The sequence below is a fragment of the Taudactylus pleione genome, unplaced genomic scaffold, assembly GCF_031769625.1.
Source record: "Taudactylus pleione unplaced genomic scaffold, aTauple2 ptg000120l, whole genome shotgun sequence".
NCBI classification, from domain to species: domain Eukaryota; kingdom Metazoa; phylum Chordata; class Amphibia; order Anura; family Myobatrachidae; genus Taudactylus; species Taudactylus pleione.
Window position 1 is genome coordinate 6,091,669 of NW_028284522.1, and position 13,199 is coordinate 6,104,867.

The 13,199-nt window shown below is 41.3% G+C and overlaps 1 protein-coding gene across 2 annotated transcripts in view; it reads left to right on the top strand.

The window, feature by feature from the left end:
* Positions 1-1,954: 1,954 nt before the first annotated feature.
* Positions 1,955-13,199, top strand: part of AGTR1 (angiotensin II receptor type 1) — a 106,310-nt gene continuing 95,065 nt past the window's right edge. For both annotated transcript variants that reach the window (XR_015878374.1, XM_088472083.1), the window contains exon 1: positions 1,955-2,060. The gene's annotated coding sequence lies outside the window, so the exon portion shown is untranslated. The remainder of the gene's footprint in view (positions 2,061-13,199) is intronic.

Here is a 13,199-nt window from a genome sequence, read left to right on the forward strand (position 1 = left end):
TGTTTGGAACATTGTTAAAAGGAAAGAACGCACCGGATTGCTCAGCAACAACAAAAGACCCGGAAGACCACGGAAAACAACTGTGGTGGATGACAGAATAATTGTTTCCCTAGTGAAGAAAAACCCCTTTACAACAGTTGGCCAAATCAAGAACACTCTCCAGGAGGTAGGTGTATATGTGTCAAAGTCAACAATCAAGAGAAGACTTCACAAGAGTGAATATAGAAGGTTCACCACAAGATGTAAACCATTGGTGAGCCACAACAGGAAGACCAGATTAGAGTTTGCCAAACAACATCTAAAAAAGCCATTACAGTTCTGGAACAACATCCTATGGACAGATGAGACAAAGATAAACTTGTACCAGAGTGATGGGAAGAGAAGAGTATGGGAAGGAAAGGAACTGCTCATGATCCAAAACATACCACCTCATCAGTGAAGCATGGTGGTGGTAGTGTCATGGCGTGGGCATGTATGGCTGCCAATGGAACTGGTTCCCTTGTATTTATTGATGATGTGACTGCTGACAAAAGCAGCAGAATGAATTCTGAAGTGTTTTGGGCAATATTATATGCTCATATTCAGTCAAATGCTTCAGAAGTCATTGGACGGCGCTTCGCAGTGCAGATGGACAATGACCCGAAGCATACTGCAAAAGCAACCAAAGAGTTTTTTAAGTCTAAAAAGTGGAATGTTATGCAATGGCCATGTCAATCCCCTGACCTGAACCCGATTGAGCATGCAATTCACTTGATGAAGACAAAACTGAAGGGAAAATGCCCCAAGAACAAGCAGGAACTGAAGACATTTACAGTAGAGGCCTGGCAGAGCATCACCAAGGATTGAAACCCAGCGTCTGGAGATGTCTATGCGTTCCAGACTTCAGGCTGTAATTGCCTGCAAAGGATTTGCAATAAAGTATTAAAAAGTGAAAGTTAGATTTAGGATTGTTTAGTTTGTCCCATTACTTTTGGCCCCTTAAAAAGTGGGAGGCACATATAGAAACCGTTGTAATTCCTACACCGTTCATCTGATTTGGATGTAATTACCCTCAAATTAAATCTGAAAGTCTGCAGTTAAAGCACATCTTGTTTGTTTCATTTCAAAGCCATTGTGGTGGTGAATACAGGCCAAAATGTGATAATTTTGTCAATGTCCCAATATTTATGCACCTGACTGTATATATATATATATATATATATATATATATATATGCTATTTTTTTCCACACCTACACTTTTTCAGTGTGTCCACAACCTTGTTTGCTGATAGCAGAGCCAACATACACCTTGTGCAGTCCCCAATCCAGAACACTGACGTCATGATGTCACAGCAAAAGGGCGGGGCCACTGGGACCAGCAAGCAGAGGAGCATATGGAGCTACCTATGGACACTCCAGATGGCTCAAAAAGCTGTAAGGTAAGTGACCGGGCCAACCTATGGAAGCGCCCGATAGCTCTACAGGCTGCAAATCCAGTTAAGCTGCATGCCAAATGTAGGTGCCATGGGGCAGCGATAATGCCGCCCCCTGGGCCCTGGGTCCTGAATGACAGCAAATCTCATACACACCTAGTTATGGCCTAGTTATGGCCCATAGGTGCATGTTAAAGATTATGTTCAGGTCTGCACAGACAGTTCCTTTGACATACCTCACTGTTATTTGCTTAAATGAGAGTGTCCTGTTACAGCCTAGTTACAGCCTAGTTACTTTCCAACTGAGCATTAGCCCACTGCCTCAAAAAGTGCAATAAACTAATTTCCAAGCATTAGCTGATCTCTTTTTGTGTGCTTTAAAGACATATGTTCTTGCTTTTCTTATATTAAATGTATGTTCATCCCATATTTTCCTAGACACAGAGATGAGATCAGCAGAGGCGTGTTTTGCATTTGATGTGAAGGATAAGACTCAGGGCTTAACTACACTGTCAGACAGCAGTGAGTGTATGATCACAAACTGACTCTGCTCCTGGAAAAGCACAGATGCTTCTCTCGCTGCTCCATCACCTGAGCTCCATTCAAGCTGGAAACTGATATCTTGGTGCAGGGTTCTATTATTTGAGGTAGGAGACACATCTGACTTTTAGCAATCTCTGCAAATCACTTCGCCAATTACTGTAGTTTGTTTGTGAAAGTGAGCAAGTCTAATATTAACTTAACTTTCTTATGTTATCTGTTTGTAGCATCACGCTTAGAAACATGAAGTTGTTTACTTCTTGTAGCTTTTCTTCAGTGACAGTAAAACTTCAGACAGATTATGTGTAGTGTTTCTGTAAGGCTGTAATATTACATATATCTTATTACTTTTTTCTGCATTTATTTTGTTTGTTATATCTAGAATGCAATTCACTGTGTAATTATAGCAATATTTATATATTGTCAGAGGCTGTAAACAATATGTTTATGTGTACATACAGTGTATATTTGAAATTAAAGCTCTGAAAATTAAGTGCGTTAGTTCACATATACAAACCTTGCTGGTAGTTGGTGAGACTGCTGCAGGTTAGAATTATTCATAAATAATATGTATAAATTATAGTTAATCTAGTTTCTATGACAATCTACTATATGATTTTTAAATTGCTTTGATGTTATGTTAAAGTGGTGATCTGCTTTCCTGCTTACTCTTATATTTACTGTTAATGATGCTACTTGGGCTGCGGTGATAGTAATGTTCCTTAGACTGTTGTGTACAGATCCGTTTCCTGCTCAGATCTATTAATCTTAATCTGTGTCATCTTTAAATCACATATAGTACAAAGCAGGTCATAGTATTCATGGATGCAGCAGTAACATTGCATATCCACTAATAAGAATGAAATAATAATACAAACTTTCTTTGTGTAGACACTAACGGGTAGGTTTTTTTCGGAGTGGGAGAAGAGAAGGTGTTGACACCAGTAAATACGTATTCATGGGGGAGTGTAATTTAAATATGTACTACAATATTATCATTGTGCGGTTTATTTACCAAACCAACAGTAACAGCGCAATACATTGTGCAGACACTACCAACGAAAAATATTAAAAGTAATTTGTGTGAGAATATATAACAATTACATGTGTTACTATGCAGATTCTAAAACCAAAGCGAGGTAGGAAATACCCATTTATAATACATATATCTCCATAAATTAGGTAATTAAGTCGGTGTAAAAATAAAAACACATTTGTACTAAGAGTCCAAAGAGCTGAGTGGCTTTATAATGAGTGTTAGAAATGTCTCTGGAAATAAAGTTTCTCTATATGAAAAAAAAGATAGATGGTTTAGTTACCAGTTCCATGTATACAGTCCATAGAAAAGGGAATAGTGAATTGCCAGATGACTAAAAGCTTCCATGCAGCTACTGTGTGTGCAGTCCCATGCGGGTGCTGATAAATCCCCAAGCAAATGGTGGAACACCTGTGACTAGGATCTTCGTGGAGCCGGAGAAGTTCTTACAGGAAATATCAAAATTCCAGTAATCCAGCAGTAAGATAGTAGTCACAGCCATATATGTATATACATCCAAGCCAAAAGGAACATTTATGGAGATATATGTATTGTACATGGGTATTTTTTTACCCTGCTTTGGTTCTGGAATCTGCACAGTAATAAATATTTTTCATTGTTAAATATTCTCACATGAGTTATTTCACTTATTTGTAAATATTTTTCTTTGGTAGTATCTGCACATTGTATTGCGCCAGAGGTTCCCAAACGCGATCCTCAAGACTCCTCAACAGTTCAGGTTTTAGAAATATCCATGGTTGAGCATGAACTATCCTGTACCTTACGGCAGCAGTCTGTGCATGCACAATTTTTAACAAATACTTGTTATGAGTAGTTTTATATCTATAATAATTATATCTATTCAGTATTTTTTTTATTTATGTAATTTTAAATATAATTTTTTTTATAATTTTTATTTATTTGCACCTTAGTGACTCTTTTGACTGTGCCAGTGACCCCCCTTTCTGTTTATTTACCAAACAAGTTGTAAGGATGTGGGCCGAGATTTACTTGTGCTACTCAATGTATCCGGTAGATGTACTGAAGCAATGTCACATAAAAATATTGGCTAATTTACAAGAGCAACCTGTGAAATTACTGGTTGAATGAAAATACCCCCAATATCTACTGCATAGAAAATTTTAAATTACTTCAATTACAATTACAAAATGTACATATTTAATTGCACTTTTGTTCCTACAATACTCCACAATTGCCTTTTAACATTGCTAAGTAAAGAACATATGTTAAAAGCACATTGATAAAGTGGTATTTAAAATTAATAGTGCTACATATAAACAAATTATTGTGAAGAATTCAGTGCACTTGACTAGGGAATGTATGTCTCTGTTTTTGAGTTATTTTAAAGTTAATATGTTGTTGCCATCTAAACAGTAACAATCTAAAGGCACTTGCAGATGAGATGCAGATTACTTCTTGCATAAAGCTGTGTCCTCACACACTGTGGCTTCAGTTGTGCTAAACAGCCCCTGTCGATGCACCGTCTTCTTTCTTGCTCAAAATTTGCATAAATAAAACAACTGGAAGTGACAAAACTACTTTGCTAGATTACACCGAACAATTTGATGTGTGACATTTGTACATCTGCGTGCGATTGAATCTGAATCTGTATATGAAGTGCTATGATACAGCGACCACAGCATTTTCTCATGCCAAGTTGCATTCATCTGCGACTTTGTACATTTTTAAAACTAATTCCTATGTGGTGAAATGAAGCATCCCCAGACCCCAGGTTACATTAATGGGTTACTGACAGTGGCTGATTTTGCCTTGGGGCCACCATACAGGCAGTCCGAGTACCCTGGGATTACCAGTCCCTACCACGATTAGCATAAAGAGTGCTACCAATAGGAAGCTTCTCACCTGCCTTTGATACACCGGCTTCTACAGACTGTCGCTGATGTAGTCCCTAGAAGCTGGTATTTGTGCCCATTTGCTCGTCACAGTGCCTGCCAGAAACATTGTGCATGAGCAACGCACTTAGTAAACACTGCAACCACACTGTCCAGACCGCTGACGCTGACCAGACTGGGAATGGGCGGAGGGGGGGCATGGGACGGCGCTGGGTGCCGAGACACCTAGCACCGGCCCTGGTGTTAACTATCGTAGCCTATGGACTACACATTGCTAATTTCCGGAAAGGCATCCAGTTATGTATGCTTGCACATGCACGAACAGATGTCATTATATATACGTATCAGTTGTACCAGGTTTTATTTGGGGGCTATTAAATTGTGAAATTTACCAAGCTCTGGAATGCGTAGCTAATGCCATATCAAGATGTTGGCAGCCCATAAGTGCCTACAAGTTTTCTATATTTGCATTTTTTTCGGAGATGGGTCCTTTGGATCTCTCCTCGTCGACACGTACTGGAGAATGTGCAGCACGATGACTGTGCATGTCTATTAGGCTTGCCGGGTGTATACTCAGAAGTAAAGTGAAATTAAGTGATTACCCAGCTTATCCAACTTTAACCAATTTACCCTGATTTCTTAAGGTTGAGATTTTGAAGAATAGAATTATTCCAATACCAGTTTAGTTTCTATATTAATGATGGGAGTGTATAGCAAGTACATGTCTTCTTTAAAATGAGCTACTGTAGAGTATAAATTCACAGACAGTACACATAAACACAAATTTTGGTAGTTTTCAATCTAAAGAAAATATAGCATATAGAGACCACAAAGTAACACAATAAAATAAATTACTAGTAATGTAGTCTTTTCAGTTTGCACACTACGCAGAGCTTTTATGAGGGGACTCTGAGAAAGTTTACCACAGTGATATAAAGAAGACCATGTTTATTTAATATTAAACATTTCCGCCTGTGATAATAAACAACATAAAATACGTGACCTTCAAATTTACATTCCACAATATTTTCTAAGCAAGTCACAGGAAAGCGATGCATGATGGGATTAATGAAGGAAATTTTTTTATCAACATATAACATCTAAAAGTACATTGCAATTTGTCAGAACATATTGGGTCAAGTAAAACATTCAGGAACAGTGAATACAGTATCTCAGCTGGTATACCTTCTAATCTCTTTGAAGGCAATATGACAGCAATATTCTTCAGTTACCCCTGATTCTACAAATAAAACTTAGAGAACAATTGGAAGACTAAAAATATAAAGGAGTCGGACAAGTTTTGTCAGAATCCTTGCATACAATCAGTGAAAAAGGCAAAGGCTATTACTCAAAGAGAGGTTACTAACTCCAGACCATAAAGGCTGCCCCAATTTCTGTAGGATCTTTAACAACATCTCTTCAGGCAGATACAGTACCATTCCACAGAGCATGCACTTACCAATCAAACTGAAAACATAATTGCCACAAAAATGCAGGAAATGCAAGCTGTCTGAGGCAAGGTGATCATTTACATACAGGACTCTTGCAAGGCTTCATCCCAGAGTCCATGGTCGGTCAAGGTTGTTTTTGTGGCAAAGGAAGATCGTTCCCTAAGAACCTCCAAAAAATCACTATCAAGAATTGGTACCCTCTCCCACTGATTTCTGACCTCCATCAGGCTACAATCTTCACCAGACTGGATAACTAGAACATTGTGGTCAATCTAAAATGGTTTGTATCTTCTCCGGGTCAATTTGCTGCCCAGTACCATATACATTATATTCAAGGATTGGCATATTAGATTGCTCAAAGAGACTTCTCCAATTTACAGTATAGATGATGTTTCCACAGGCACCTCAGAACTTCAGAAAACGTGGACACAATGGGGAGAATTTACGAAGCAGCAGCTCCTGTAAGCCGCTGTTTCCTGCGGGTAGCAGGTCTATATTTCAAACGGCACCCACAGTCAGTGTAAAGCCCGGCGTGCTTCACACTGACTGTGGGAGCTGTTTTAAATACTCACTTGCAACTCACCGGGAAGCAGCGGCTTACAGAAGCCACTGCTTCGTAAGTTCTACCCAATGGGTCGTAAGATTTTGAGAAACAAATCAGGATGTCATCCAATTACACTATCACAGATATGTACAAAAGATCACTGAAGTCCTTGAAAGTTTTGAAAGACAAAATATGCTTTGGTAAGGCTGAAGGTCATGACCAGGTACTCATAGTGCCAATCTTGAGTATTGAATGCAATCTACCATTCATCACCTTTATGGATTAAAATAAGTCTCTTCGCTCCATGCAGGTCTAATTCTGTGAAAATTTACTCTATTAAAACATATCAAAAGAGCTCCAAACAGCTCGGTATTTAAACTATGGTAGTCTATGTATGGTCAAAGAGAACCATCCCTTTTCTTCACAAGAAAAAAACCTACCACTGCAGGTGAGGAAGGGGGCCATATAAAACCCAGTTGAAGGTTTTTACAGATGTAATCAGACATTGCCTGAGATTTGGGGCGAGAAAGTGGATAGACCCGAATTAGAGGAGGTAGTTTATCAGGTGTCAAATCATTGGGGCAATCCCACTTATGTTAAGGAGGGAGTACCTCTATCAGCTGTTTACAAAAAAAATTCCTGAAGAGACAAATATGGAGTTGGCAGAGAAATGCATGGTTGCTGTGGACACAGTTGTGAGTACCTTGCTGAGGCAATGACCAAGACAAGAGGATCCCAAGAGAGTGCTTGAAAATTTGTACAGTCCAGTTGAAAGGAACGTAGCAGAAGCCAATAAAGACCAAGAACAACAGGAGCTGAAGACTGTAGCAGAACCAAGAAAAAAATATATTTAATGTGGAGAGCTCCAACCTGGAGACATATGGAGGTGGTTCAAAGATGTACTGTACCTTCAAAAATATGGCTCCCATCGATAGCTTTGAGGAATAAAGGAACCTCTAAAGATAGGGCTGGAATCTTGAGCTTGCTGACCAAAGTGTAGGTTATGAAGTTACCGGCAGCACCAGCACATTAAGGTGCATTGAGGGTAAAAGATCCAAAATACATTTCTAGGGTGACTTGAAAGGAGCAGTCCAAAGTGGTTTTGGGAGAGCTTGTAGAATTTCCTAAGTTGGCCCCTCCAGTGACAATTAGGACTTCCAATGTCCTGGATACTATGGGCATATTTGTCATATTTGTCAAAAGATGATCTAAAGAATCACAGTAAAGGCAAAACTTGTTTTTAAATCTTCTCTCATGCTCCTGAGGTGTGAGACAGGTACACTCCAATTGCATAAGTTCTGCCATGGCATGTACTGGGACCTGGAAACAGAGGGCAAGGTGGATTCAAGGGTGAGTAGAATTCCTTTTCCTTGGAGGACCTCTCAAAGAGATGAAGATCAATTTTGTTACATAACATACAGTAATATACTCTTCAATGGAGGATGAAAGTTCAGATGCTGCTAGCTCATCTTTAATTTAGTCAGCCAGACCCTGTGAGAAAACAGCGATGAGAGCCTCGATGTTCCATTATAATTTTGAGACTAATGTTAAGAAAACATTTTAGCCAACTGTCTGGGAATCCTGACATAACCATGGTATACTAGAAGCTGCTGATACAATACATCCTGGATAACCATATGTCTGATGAAAAGTTCTCAGGAAATTTGCAAAATTAAATAACATGGGATCATTTATTTCCCACAAAGGAGAGGCCCAAACGAGAGCCTGACTGGAAAGAAAAGAAACTATGCACCGTATATTACTTTGGCTCTGCTGGCTGTAGCTTGAATTGGAATGAGAAATACACAGCATTGCTTGGAATCTCCATCAAATTTGGAAGAAAAAGGGATGAGCAGATGGAAAGCACCACCCTGAGTAATCAGCAGAGCAGGAGCAGGTGTGGTTTGTACTGGAGTCTTGGCTATTGAGCCTTAAATAGAGGCCATACAAGTGGATAATTCTTGAAGGTAAACCATCACTTGATTCTGAGTAGCTTCTTGCTTGTCCAAACAAGCTAGAATGATTTACACAGGATTTTCTTCTGTACTGGAGTCCCTGCATAATCCATTTATAGTCAGATCCCACTATTACTACTCACAAGCGTAAATAGGATTTGGGGTCATTACACACTAGGAGCAACCTGGTGTGGTGGAGTGTAATGGAGTACTGATATTCACCATAGATTCTCACTAGGAATTGGGCTTCGCTGAGGTTGCAGCTCCCTTGGCAGAAGCTAGGTGTAACTAGCAGGGAATGAGACATACACAGGAAACAACACTAGTGTGAAGATAGATGCAAAATCCAAGGGAGGGGAGTATATTGCAACAAGGGAGTCTCTATAAGAGATGATTGGAGAGAACACACCGGCAGGGAAAGGGTGCTTGAGAATTCAGCAAAGTACCCATAAGAGGAAAGCCTAAATGGAAAAAGATTGAGAATCCAGCTTAGTATCCATAGGAGAAAGAAGAACCACTGTACAGCACTTTAGCAGCCACACCATCAGGCACAAATGCAGACAAGGATCTAACACAGAGAAAGCAGTTTAAATAGGGCACCCAAACAGATAGGGGGAAGCCCACTAAAGAGAGGCGAAGTCCCCCAAGGTTACTAGAGTGGGCTCTGACAAGATGTCAACTACTATAGGCTGAATGGGGGGGAGGGCCAGCAAGATAACAGTGCCCAGAGGAGCATCACGAGACTAGAGATCAGCCAGGGCCATCATTGAAGAGACCAGAGTGGATGATGACAGCTGTAAATCCGACACCACCAACCAGCCTAGAGCAAGTCAGATCTCCTGTGGTGAGTAACCACAACCATCTTTTTGGAGTAGCTGGACAGGAACCAGGTCAAAATGCCAGCACTCACCAAGGCACTCAAGACATCCAAAAGCAAGAAGTTTGTTCCTCCTAACTGCCTGCTGAAGGCAATGAAATAGGGTGATGCAAGCATCAGGAAAGTAATATGTTTGCTCTTTTAGGAATTCTGGTGGCTCTCTGTAAGGGAGGATACCGTTTCCTACATCCACTCCTGCACTACCTGTGTATGCACTAATGTTCTTCTGACTGAGGATACCCTAGCCCATTCCACAGTACATATGACCCAATGTCTCCATGCAACCTGCTGGTAGTGGATCACTTTTCCAAGCAACATGACATTGAACAAACTGACAAAGGCACTCCACAGCTCTCAGGTCTTCCAGCTGAATAGACTTCCCTTTTAGATTATCTCCAACTGGGTACCACTCCAGAAGACTGGACAAATAGAGCATGATAACCAATCTTCTGAGCAGTTTCTACAGTGCTTTGTCTTAGATGCCCAGGACAACTGGTCCCAGCTTCTTGCTTGTGCAGGACTCCATGGGAGTATCCAAATTCTACCTAAAAAATACTGTTCATCCAGTGGTCATCCTATTTTCTCATGCCTCCTTAGGGTTCCTCCTGTAGACAAGCATGTGCAGAATGGGACTGTGAAAGAGATTGCAGGAGTGACTGAAGACTGTGGTAGTGAACCGAAATGTTTGTGGACTAGAAGAGACAGGATGGTTCAGTATACTCAGAGGGAAATAAAGTATGACTTCTCACAAGCAACATATTGCCCTCATATAAGCTGGGGATCACCAGGAATACAGAATTTAGTTAATATTTGACTCCTGAAATCTGGGAGTGGTGTGCAGTACCCAGTGCACTGGGAAGCCCTCAGTTCCGAGGACTATTCTTGGATTAAATCATCAGTTGTTCATGTACCTTCTTTGTTCTGCCAATTTTTCAGATTGAATATTGCTGTGTTTAGAGGAAGGCATTCACAGTCTGTTCCTAAAGGACGAGCAATGTGAGGATCTGCCAGAATACCAGTTGCAGGCAGCAGTGCACTCTCAATATTAACAACAGCACATTATTTTCAACTTTCTGCCATCAGCACTTTGCTAAATGTCAAGTTAAATAGAAATAAGACACTTTGGGGTCTATAAAGTGGATGGAGATAAAGTACCAACCAATCAGCTTTATTGTCAATTTTCAAACACAGCCTGTAAAGTTACAGTTGGGAGATGATTGGTTAGTACTTTATCTCTGTCCACTTTATCTCTCTCCAAGGCTTAGTACATAGATCCCTTAATCTGAATGCATTCTTCATAAAGGCCTCAATCCTACTAATTGTAGAGTGAGCAAAGTTGATTTTTTTTCCACTGCAGATTCAAGAGTTTTGTTGCCTTTTTAATTGACTTTGGCTTCCTCTGTCATGATTCTACTTTCTCCAACTCATCTACTTCACCTTTGGTCCTCATGACTCATCCTCTCCATACTAAGCAGCTTGGTCTACCATGGTATGCCTCTGATAGATAACACAGCCAAGAGGCTCTCTCAGGCGAGCAAACAGCACTATGGTACTTTTACTCCAGATTTCAACTTCACGTATTTCACAATTCTTGGTTATCAAGTAAAGGTATGTCACCTATACCATTCTTCAATAATAGATTTCAACACTCAGAATGCTGGGAAAGTTGATCTAATGGTGTCACAAGTCTCGGATGGATTATGGATGCGGCCCGTATTTAGGGAGTTGGCTAGACCTATGCCTGAGGTGCGGAGTCTAATGTGCCGGCGGTATTCACCAGGGACCCTCGCAAGAAGGTATGGGCTTGGCTGCGTTCGACACACTGGTCACGACCCTCAGGATAGGTTCCCTTATACAGGTGCTGGTAAACTCTGGATGAAGCGGAGAAGACAGATAGCTTAGTCGACAGGCCAGGTCAGAACCAAACGGACTAGACTGTACCAGGGAGCAGGTGTAAACAGGTCACAGGGAATAGCCAAAGTCAAAACCAGATATCAGATGCAGTACCAGGGGTCAGGCGAAATCAGGGTCACAAACGAAGCCAAGGTCAGAAACAGGTAATGGACTATCACAGGAACGCTGGAGTATGGTAAATGAGCCTATACTCTGGCACTGGAGTGCTGCAAGAGACTTCCTTAAATGTGCAGGTCTACCCCAATCACTTCCTGTGACGTTGTTAAGGGCGTGTGTGTGGCCCTTTAAATCTGAAGCAGGTCAGCGTGCGCTCCCGTAGGGAGCTGCGGCCAACTGTACCGGTCAGGGGAAGGAGAGACAGAGACCAGCAGGGAACGCCGGTGACGCACCATCCGCTGGCCCTCTGCAGACCAGCGCCGTCAGAAACGGTAAGTAAGCGCCGGAGTCCGGCGCACTGTGACAAATGGACAGGATTAACATTACTAGGTGGGAGTCATCATTAAAGACTTCTGTTAGGTTATTATTGACAATTCTCTATTGCAAACAGAAAAAGGGCTGTAAACTGCATATTTACAGATGTTGCACAGTTACAGAACATAATACTCTTCCTGCCAGAAGCCAGCTAAGAAGAGAATCATGGGATTTGTTCCATTATAGTAGACAGAAAGCATTGAAATAGCACAAATTGTTTAAAATGTATTTAAAATTATCTATGAAATGTACCAAAAAATATAAACAAAGATGTGCAGTGTAATTAATTATCATCACATCCATACATGGGGGTATATTTACTAAAGTGAGAGTGTTTAGAAGTGGATATGTTGCCCATAGGGGATCGGTGTGAATGACTGCCGGACCTATGCCTGGCAGTTCAAATCCCGATGCCGGAAGACCGGGAGCAGTGAAGTTCCCGACAAGGTAAGTAACTATCCCTAACCTTCCCCCCCCCCTAATCCTAACTCACCTTTAGGGGTGCCTAACCCTAACCTCCCCCCCTGGTGCCTAACCCTATCCCCCCCGTAAGTGCCTAAACCTAACTCCCCCCTCCCCGCAGCCCAAACCTAACCTTCCTGGGGGGTGCCTAACCCTAACCCCCCTTAAGTACCTAAACCTAACCCCCCCCTCCCCGCAGCCTAAACCTAACCCTCCGAGGGGGGTGCCTAACCCTAACCCTCCCTGTGGGGTGCCTCATCCTAAGTCCCCCCCGGGAGCCCCTAACCTAGACGCCTAGCTTTCCTTTATTCGGTACGCCGGGCGTTGGGGCCCCGGCATAGGGATAATGATAGGCATCGGGATTTCGACGCCTACCATTAGTCCCCTGTCGGCATTGCACAGTCGGGAAGCTGGCGGTCGGCATTTCGTCCGTTGGCTTCCTGACTGCATCCCGCCCATAGCAACCAATCATTCTACTTAACAATTACCTAGCACCGTCTAGAAGATAATAGCTAGAATCTAACATAGAACTGCAAAATGTACAGTATATATGTAAAACATATATGTTCTATAATATAGAACCTAAACTGTGTTTTCTTTTCTTACTGTATGGTTAAAGAACTTTACAAACTTTACTAGAAGGACTATCAATGAATACTTAA